Source organism: Notolepis coatsorum (assembly GCF_963971535.1).
Source record: "Notolepis coatsorum genome assembly, chromosome: 15".
In the NCBI taxonomy this organism is placed as follows: Eukaryota; Metazoa; Chordata; class Actinopteri; order Aulopiformes; family Paralepididae; genus Notolepis; species Notolepis coatsorum.
The window spans coordinates 24,413,670-24,424,337 of NC_140179.1; positions in this window are offsets into that span (position 1 = coordinate 24,413,670).

Here is a 10,668-nt window from a genome sequence, read left to right on the forward strand (position 1 = left end):
TTCCTAATTTATGCAAATGACATGTCGTCAGCTTGTGACTGCAACTTGTTCCTGTTTGCGGACGACTCAGCCCTGCTGGTCTCTGACAAGAACAAGTTACAGGTTGAAAAAACCCTCAGCTCGGAACTAGGCAGAATCTGCATATGGCTCGCTGATAACAAACTATCATTACACATGGGCAAAACAGAGTCCATTCTCTTCGGTTCAAATAACAAACTCAGCAAGACCGACGGCTTCTCAGTTACAGTGGGTGACAATATTGTCACAAGGAAAGAAGAAATTACCTACCTGGGTTCCATCCTAGAGGCAAATCTTTCCGGTGACAAAATGGCATCCAATGTAATAAAAAAAGTCAACCAACGAACTCGATTCTTGTACCGGATCTCCTCACTGGTAAACAAGAATACCCTGAAGACTCTGGCAGGAGCACTCATTCAAGGGTACTACGACTATGCTTGCACCTCATGGTACCAAAGCACCTCAAAGGCGCTAAAAACAAAATTACAAACATCTCAAAACAAACTGGTCAGACTACTGCTTGACCTTACTCCTAGAACCCACCTCACCCCTGCCCACTTTGACAACCTAGGATGGCTTAGAGTAGACGACAGAGTACAGCAACTTGCAATGGGCCTGGTCTACAAGATACACTACACGACCAAGGTACCCATGTACATGTCAAAATACTTCCCAAAGGTCAGTGAATACCACGATCACAACACCAGAGGGAGCTCCACAAATCATGTTAAACCCAGATTCGGCTCAAACAAGGGACTAAACACGTTTCGCAATTATGCCACATCAATGTGGAACGCCCTACCCAAAGCTGTAAAGGAATGTGAATCACTACCCACTCAGATTCAAAAACACTCTAAAAAAACACCTACGGGAGACTGCAATTCGAAACTGGCCCCTGTAAATGTCCTAACACAACCCCCTCCAATGTACAGTAAATGACCAAGTATGGTCTTGTCAATATTCCAATGTACAGTTTTGCTTGTACAGTTGTACAGTGTCCCCTACCCAACCTCCACCCACCGACCCAACCACCTCCAATGTACAGTCCTACCCAACCTCCTCCAATATACAGTTTCAACGTCAAATGTATATACTCTCTTTTCTGGACTCTTTTCGTATCACATGTATTTGCAAATCTGGTATGTCATAAATGTATAGATGTAGCAGTACTGTATCTGTATGTCATATATGTTATGATGAATTGAAAATGGGGGACCCTGATGTAAACAAGATGAAAGTCTTTCTTTGGTCTGCATCCCCTTAACAATTGTATGTATTGAGCTGTACTGTACCCATTCTGCAATCTGTTAATACAGTTTTCAATCAATCAAGCTGTATGCTCTATGAATTAACAAGTTGTTAATACTATCATTAGCGGTTTGCTCTATGAATTAACAAGTTAATACTGTATCCATGAGCTGTTTGCTCTATGAATTAACAAGTTGTTAATACTGTATCATTAGCTGTTTGCTCTATGAATCAACAAGTTAATACTGTATCCATTAGCAGTTTGCTCTATGAATTAACAAGTTAATACTGTATCATTAGCTGTTTGCTCTATGAATCAACAAGTTAATACTGTATCCATTAGCAGTTTGCTCTATGAATTAACAAGTTAATACTGTATCCATTAGCAGTTTGCTCTATGAATTAACAAGTTAATACTGTATCATTAGCTGTTTGCTCTATGAATCAACAAGTTAATACTGTATCCATTAGCAGTTTGCTCTATGAATTAACAAGTTAATACTGTATCCATTAGCAGTTTGCTCTATGAATTAACAAGTTAATACTGTATCATTAGCTGTTTGCTCTATGAATTAACAAGTTGTTAATACTGTATCCATGAGCTGTATGCTCTATGAATTAACAAGTTGTTAATACTGTATCATTAGTGGTTTCCTCTATGAATTAACAAGTTAATACTGTATCCATTAGCTGTTTGCTCTATGAATTAACAAGTTAATACTGTATCCATGAGCTGTATGCTCTATGAATTAACAAGTTGTTCAGACCCCAGTCACAAATGAGAGGCACCTCAATTGATGCTATGAATCAAAATACTGCATCCCTTGGCTATATCTCTGTCGCTTTGACACCACACATGCTCAGATCACCAGGGCCCAGGAGTTCAAAACTTTTAATCCCTATCTGATTGGATCAGATTTGGATTCATTCATTTCAACGCATTATGAATTGAACATGCGGCACCCTGATGTAAACAAGACTAAAGTATTTCTCTGGTCTGCATCCCCTTAACAATTGTGTGTATTGTACTGTACCGATTCTGCAATCTGTTAATTAAAATGTTCAATCAATATGGATTAAAAGTTTTGAACTCCTGGCCCCAGGGTATTAAAAAGTATTAAATTCATAATTCTCAAGGGCGGCTGAGTGGCGCAGTGGGCAAGGCGCTCGCCTCTAACGCAGGATATGCTGGTATCGAGCCCAGCTCTCTGCGTTGCTACCGGCTTGGCCGGCCGTCATACTAACACAGTTGGCAGTGTTAGAGGGTGGGAAAGCCGGTGGGTGGGGATTGGACGTTGTGGACAGCGACTCCTACAGGTCGGTTGGGTGACGCCGGTGTGGCGGAAACAGGAAGTAGCGGGGGCAGCGTGAGCCTCCCACACGTTACTCCTCGCCACTGAGAGTTCGAGCTGCTGCGGTGAAAAGATGCGACAGGCTGCCTCCTCGTGTACCGGAGGGGACACGTGATGCAAGGCTTCTATCCTCACTACAGCCGACCAGTGGGAGGCATAGTCTAGCAACGTTCAAGACAGGGGAGGGAAGAATTGGAAACACGAAATTAGGATGGGAGAAAAATAGAAAATGGGGAGAAAAAGTGGATCAAAAGAAAATTCATAATTCGCAATTTAAGGCCTTAAAATGTATTAAAAAGGCTTACATTTAATTTGCACAGGTATTACATTTTTGGGGGGCATCCCGGCTGTCGGGGCCCAGGTGTAGATGGTCTTAACAAGCTGGAATCTGAGCAGTCGGGGACAGAGGAGAGAAGTGGGGGACAGAGGAGAGCAGTGGAGGACAGTGGAGAGCAGAGGGGGACAGAGGAGGACAGTGGGGGACAGAGGAGAGCAGAGGGGGACAGAGGAGAGCAGTGGGGGACAGAGGAGAGCAGAGGGGGACAGAGGAGAGCAGTGGGGGACAGAGGAGAGCAGAGGGGGACAGAGGAGAGCAGAGGAGGACAGAGGAGAGCAGAGGGGGACAGAGGAGAGCAGAGGGGGACAGAGGAGAGCAGTGGAGGACAGAGGTGAGCAGAGGGGGACAGAGGGGACCGACGGCTTCTCAGTTACAGTGGGTGACAATATTGTCACAAGGAAAGAAGAAATTACCTACCTGGGTTCCATCCTAGAGGCAAATCTTTCCGGTGACAAAATGGCATCCAATGTAATAAAAAAAGTCAACCAACGAACTCGATTCTTGTACCGGATCTCCTCACTGGTAAACAAGAATACCCTGAAGACTCTGGCAGGAGCACTCATTCAAGGGTACTACGACTATGCTTGCACCTCATGGTACCAAAGCACCTCAAAGGCGCTAAAAACAAAATTACAAACATCTCAAAACAAACTGGTCAGACTACTGCTTGACCTTACTCCTAGAACCCACCTCACCCCTGCCCACTTTGACAACCTAGGATGGCTTAGAGTAGACGACAGAGTACAGCAACTTGCAATGGGCCTGGTCTACAAGATACACTACACGACCAAGGTACCCATGTACATGTCAAAATACTTCCCAAAGGTCAGTGAATACCACGATCACAACACCAGAGGGAGCTCCACAAATCATGTTAAACCCAGATTCGGCTCAAACAAGGGACTAAACACGTTTCGCAATTATGCCACATCAATGTGGAACGCCCTACCCAAAGCTGTAAAGGAATGTGAATCACTACCCACTCAGATTCAAAAACACTCTAAAAAAACACCTACGGGAGACTGCAATTCGAAACTGGCCCCTGTAAATGTCCTAACACAACCCCCTCCAATGTACAGTAAATGACCAAGTATGGTCTTGTCAATATTCCAATGTACAGTTTTGCTTGTACAGTTGTACAGTGTCCCCTACCCAACCTCCACCCACCGACCCAACCACCTCCAATGTACAGTCCTACCCAACCTCCTCCAATATACAGTTTCAACGTCAAATGTATATACTCTCTTTTCTGGACTCTTTTCGTATCACATGTATTTGCAAATCTGGTATGTCATAAATGTATAGATGTAGCAGTACTGTATCTGTATGTCATATATGTTATGATGAATTGAAAATGGGGGACCCTGATGTAAACAAGATGAAAGTCTTTCTTTGGTCTGCATCCCCTTAACAATTGTATGTATTGAGCTGTACTGTACCCATTCTGCAATCTGTTAATACAGTTTTCAATCAATCAAGCTGTATGCTCTATGAATTAACAAGTTGTTAATACTGTATCCATGAGCTGTATGCTCTATGAATTAACAAGTTGTTAATACTGTATCATTAGTGGTTTCCTCTATGAATTAACAAGTTAATACTGTATCCATTAGCTGTTTGCTCTATGAATTAACAAGTTAATACTGTATCCATGAGCTGTATGCTCTATGAATTAACAAGTTGTTCAGACCCCAGTCACAAATGAGAGGCACCTCAATTGATGCTATGAATCAAAATACTGCATCCCTTGGCTATATCTCTGTCGCTTTGACACCACACATGCTCAGATCACCAGGGCCCAGGAGTTCAAAACTTTTAATCCCTATCTGATTGGATCAGATTTGGATTCATTCATTTCAACGCATTATGAATTGAACATGCGGCACCCTGATGTAAACAAGACTAAAGTATTTCTCTGGTCTGCATCCCCTTAACAATTGTGTGTATTGTACTGTACCGATTCTGCAATCTGTTAATTAAAATGTTCAATCAATATGGATTAAAAGTTTTGAACTCCTGGCCCCAGGGTATTAAAAAGTATTAAATTCATAATTCTCAAGGGCGGCTGAGTGGCGCAGTGGGCAAGGCGCTCGCCTCTAACGCAGGATATGCTGGTATCGAGCCCAGCTCTCTGCGTTGCTACCGGCTTGGCCGGCCGTCATACTAACACAGTTGGCAGTGTTAGAGGGTGGGAAAGCCGGTGGGTGGGGATTGGACGTTGTGGACAGCGACTCCTACAGGTCGGTTGGGTGACGCCGGTGTGGCGGAAACAGGAAGTAGCGGGGGCAGCGTGAGCCTCCCACACGTTACTCCTCGCCACTGAGAGTTCGAGCTGCTGCGGTGAAAAGATGCGACAGGCTGCCTCCTCGTGTACCGGAGGGGACACGTGATGCAAGGCTTCTATCCTCACTACAGCCGACCAGTGGGAGGCATAGTCTAGCAACGTTCAAGACAGGGGAGGGAAGAATTGGAAACACGAAATTAGGATGGGAGAAAAATAGAAAATGGGGAGAAAAAGTGGATCAAAAGAAAATTCATAATTCGCAATTTAAGGCCTTAAAATGTATTAAAAAGGCTTACATTTAATTTGCACAGGTATTACATTTTTGGGGGGCATCCCGGCTGTCGGGGCCCAGGTGTAGATGGTCTTAACAAGCTGGAATCTGAGCAGTCGGGGACAGAGGAGAGAAGTGGGGGACAGAGGAGAGCAGTGGAGGACAGTGGAGAGCAGAGGGGGACAGAGGAGGACAGTGGGGGACAGAGGAGAGCAGAGGGGGACAGAGGAGAGCAGTGGGGGACAGAGGAGAGCAGAGGGGGACAGAGGAGAGCAGTGGGGGACAGAGGAGAGCAGAGGGGGACAGAGGAGAGCAGAGGAGGACAGAGGAGAGCAGAGGGGGACAGAGGAGAGCAGAGGGGGACAGAGGAGAGCAGTGGAGGACAGAGGTGAGCAGAGGGGGACAGAGGAGAGCAGAGGGGGACAGAGGAGAGCAGTGGAGGACAGAGGTGAGCAGAGGGGGACAGAGGAGAGCAGAGGGGGACAGAGGAGAGCAGAGGGGGACAGAGGAGAGCAGAGGAGGACAGAGGAGAGCAGAGGGGGACAGAGGAGAGCAGAGGGGGACAGAGGAGAGCAGTGGAGGACAGAGGTGAGCAGAGGGGGACAGAGGAGAGCAGAGGGGGACAGAGGAGAGCAGTGGAGGACAGAGGTGAGCAGAGGGGGACAGAGGAGAGCAGAGGGGGACAGAGGAGAGCAGAGGGGGACAGAGGAGAGCAGAGGGGGACAGAGGAGAGCAGAGGGGGACAGAGGAGAGCAGAGGGGGACAGAGGAGAGCAGTGGGGGACAGAGGAGAGCAGAGGGGGACAGTGGAGAGCAGAGGGGGACAGAGGAGAGCAGTGGGGGACAGAGGAGAGAAGTGGGGGACAGAGGAGAGCAGAGGGGGACAGAGGAGAGCAGTGGGGGACAGAGGAGAGCAGAGGGGGACAGAGGAGAGCAGAGGAGGACAGAGGAGAGCAGTGGAGGACAGAGGAGAGCAGAGGGGGACAGAGGAGAGCAGAGGGGGACAGAGGAGAGCAGAGGGGGACAGAGGAGAGCAGAGGGGGACAGAGGAGAGCAGAGGGGGACAGAGGAGAGCAGAGGGGGACAGAGGAGAGCAGTGGGGGACAGAGGAGAGCAGTGGGGGACAGAGGAGAGCAGTGGGGGACAGAGGAGAGCAGAGGGGGACAGAGGAGAGCAGAGGGGGACAGAGGAGAGCAGTGGGGGACAGAGGAGGACAGGAGAGCAGTGGAGAGCAGAGGGGGACAGAGGAGGACAGAGGAGAGCAGTGGAGGACAGAGGAGAGAAGAGGGGGACAGAGGAGGACAGAGGAGAGCAGAGGGGGACAGAGGAGAGAAGAGGGGGACAGAGGAGGACAGAGGAGAGAAGAGGGGGACAGAGGAGGACAGAGGAGAGCAGTGGAGAGCAGAGGGGGACAGAGGAGGACAGAGGAGAGCAGTGGAGGACAGTGGAGAGCAGAGGGGGACAGAGGAGAGCAGAGGGGGACAGTGGAGGACAGTGGAGAACAGAGGGGGACAGAGGAGAGCAGAGGAGGACAGAGGAGAGCAGAGGGGGACAGAGGAGAGCAGAGGGGGACAGTGGAGGACAGTGGAGAACAGAGGAGGACAGAGGAGAGCAGTGGGGGACAGAGGAGAGCAGAGGGGGACAGAGGAGAGCAGTGGGGGACAGTGGAGAGCAGAGGGGGACAGAGGAGAGCAGAGGAGGACAGGAGAGCAGAGGGGGACAGTGGAGAGCAGAGGGGGACAGAGGAGAGCAGAGGAGGACAGAGGAGAGCAGTGGAGGACAGAGGAGAGCAGAGGAGGACAGAGGAGAGCAGAGGGGGACAGAGGAGAGCAGTGGAGGACAGAGGAGAGCAGAGGAGGACAGAGGAGAGCAGTGGGGGACAGAGGAGAGCAGTGGAGGACAGAGGAGAGCAGTGGGGGACAGAGGAGAGCAGTGGGGGACAGAGGAGAGCAGTGGGGGACAGAGGAGAGCAGTGGAGGACAGAGGAGAGCAGTGGGGGACAGAGGAGAGCAGAGGAGGACAGAGGAGAGCAGAGGAGGACAGAGGAGAGCAGTGGAGGACAGAGGAGAGCAGAGGAGGACAGAGGAGAGCAGAGGAGGACAGAGGAGAGCAGTGGGGGACAGAGGAGAGCAGTGGGGGACAGAGGAGAGCAGTGGGGGACAGAGGAGAGCAGTGGAGGACAGAGGAGAGCAGTGGGGGACAGAGGAGAGCAGAGGGGGACAGAGGAGAGCAGAGGAGGACAGAGGAGAGCAGAGGGGGACAGAGGAGAGCAGTGGGGGACAGGAGAGCAGAGGAGGACAGTGGAGAGCAGTGGGGGACAGTGGAGAGCAGTGGGGGACAGAGGAGAGCAGAGGAGGACAGAGGAGAGCAGTGGGGGACAGAGGAGAGCAGTGGAGGACAGAGGAGAGCAGTGGGGGACAGAGGAGAGCAGTGGGGGACAGAGGAGAGCAGAGGAGGACAGAGGAGAGCAGTGGGGGACAGAGGAGAGCAGTGGAGGACAGAGGAGAGCAGTGGGGGACAGAGGAGAGCAGTGGGGGACAGAGGAGAGCAGAGGAGGACAGAGGAGAGCAGTGGAGGACAGAGGAGAGCAGAGGGGGACAGAGGAGAGCAGTGGGGGACAGAGGAGAGCAGAGGAGGACAGAGGAGAGCAGAGGGGGACAGAGGAGAGCAGTGGGGGACAGAGGAGAGCAGTGGGGGACAGAGGAGAGCAGTGGGGGACAGAGGAGAGCAGTGGGGGACAGAGGAGAGCAGAGGGGGACAGAGGAGAGCAGTGGGGGACAGAGGAGAGCAGAGGAGGACAGAGGAGAGCAGTGGGGGACAGAGGAGAGCAGTGGGGGACAGAGGAGAGCAGTGGGGGACAGAGGAGAGCAGAGGAGGACAGAGGAGAGCAGAGGGGGACAGAGGAGAGCAGAGGGGGACAGAGGAGAGCAGAGGAGGACAGAGGAGAGCAGAGGGGGACAGAGGAGAGCAGTGGGGGACAGAGGAGAGCAGTGGGGGACAGAGGAGAGCAGTGGGGGACAGAGGAGAGCAGTGGGGGACAGAGGAGAGCAGAGGGGGACAGAGGAGAGCAGAGGGGGACAGGAGAGAGCAGAGGGGGACAGTGGAGAGCAGAGGGGGACAGGAGAGAGCAGTGGGGGACAGAGGAGAGCAGAGGGGGACAGAGGAGAGCAGTGGGGGACAGAGGAGAGCAGAGGGGGACAGAGGAGAGCAGTGGGGGACAGAGGAGAGCAGAGGGGGGCAGAGGAGAGCAGAGGGGGACAGAGGAGAGCAGAGGGGGACAGAGGAGAGCAGAGGGGGACAGAGGAGAGCAGAGGAGGACAGAGGAGAGCAGAGGGGGACAGTGGAGAGCAGAGGGGGACAGAGGAGAGCAGAGGGGGACAGAGGAGAGCAGAGGGGGACAGAGGAGAGCAGAGGAGGACAGAGGAGAGCAGTGGGAGAAGAAGAATGTCTTTATTTACATGTACATTTTTACATACGCCAGGAATTTGTCCTCTGCATTTAACCCTCCTAACTGTATAGGCTGCAGGTCAAAGTGGCCCCAATCTGATTTCTTTGCTCATTATGTGACTCGGATCTGATTTCTTCACAACATTTATTTTTATTGAAGTGTGTTTTTAGTCGACAGTGAAAGATTGGGCAGGTTTCAGCTGTCCTGACTGTGGTGGGAAGTTCTAGCGAGAATAGCCTGCTTCTCTTTGTTGACCCCCCCCGGAGCTCGGATAGGAGTGGGTCTGAGGTAGCCAGAAGATGCAGAGCGTAGGGGTCTTGAGGGTGTGTAGTTAGAAGATGCAGAGCGTAGGGGTCTTGAGGGTGTGTAGTTAGAAGATGCAGAGCGTAGGGGTCTTGAGGGTGTGTAGTTGGAAGATGCAGAGCGTCGGGGTCTTAAGGGTGTGTAGTTAGAAGATGCAGAGTGTAGGGGTCTTGAGGGTGTGTAGTTAGAAGATGCAGAGCGTAGGGGTCTTGAGGGTGTGTAGTTAGAAGATGCAGAGCGTAGGGGTCTTGAGGGTGTGTAGTTAGAAGATGCAGAGCGTAGGGATCTTGAGGGTGTGTAGTTGGAAGATGCAGAGCGTAGGGGTCTTAAGGGTGTGTAGTTAGAAGATGCAGAGTGTAGGGGTCTCGAGGGTGTGTAGTTATAAGATGCAGAGCGTAGGGGTCTTGAGGGAGTGTAGTTAGAAGATGCAGAGCGTAGGGGTCTTGAGGGTGTGTAGTTAGAAGATGCAGAGCGTAGGGGTCTTGAGGGTGTGTAGTTAGAAGATGCAGAGCGTAGGGATCTTGAGGGTGTGTAGTTGGAAGATGCAGAGCGTAGGGGTCTTAAGGGTGTGTAGTTAGAAGATGCAGAGTGTAGGGGTCTCGAGGGTGTGTAGTTATAAGATGCAGAGCGTAGGGGTCTTGAGGGAGTGTAGTTAGAAGATGCAGAGTGTAGGGGTCTCGAGGGTGTGTAGTTATGAGATGCAGAGCGTAGGGGTCTTGAGGGTGTGTAGTTAGAAGATGCAGAGTGTAGGGGTCTTGAGGGTGTGTAGTTAGAAGATGCAGAGTGTAGGGGTCTCGAGGGTGTGTAGTTAGAAGATGCAGAGCGTAGGGGTCTTGAGGGTGTGTAGTTAGAAGATGCAGAGTGTAGGGGTCTCGAGGGTGTGTAGTTTGAAGATGCAGAGCGTAGGGGTCTTGAGGGAGTGTAGTTAGAAGATGCAGAGCGTAGAGGTCTTGAGGGTGTGTAGTTAGAAGATACACAGCGTAGGGGTCTCGAGGGTGTGTAGTTAGAAGATGCAGAGCGTAGGGGTCTCGAGGGTGTGTAGTTAGAAGATGCAGAGTGTAGGGGTCTCAAGGATGTGTAGTTAGAAGATGCAGAGCGTAGGGGTCTCAAGGGTGTGTAGTTATAAGATGCAGAGCGTAGGGGTCTTGAGGGTGTGTAGTTAGAAGATGCAGAGCGTAGGGGTCTTGAGAGGGTGTAGTTAGAAGATGCAGAGTGTAGGGGTCTTGAGGGTGTGTAGTTAGAAGATGCAGTGTGTAGGGGTCTTGAGGGTGTGTACTGTGTAGTTAGAAGATGCAGAGCGTAGGGGTCTTGAGGGTGTGAAGTTAGAAGATGCAGAGTGTAGGGGTCTCGAGGGTGTGTAGTTAGAAGATGCAGAGCGTAGGGGTCTCGAGGGTGTGTAGTTAGAAGA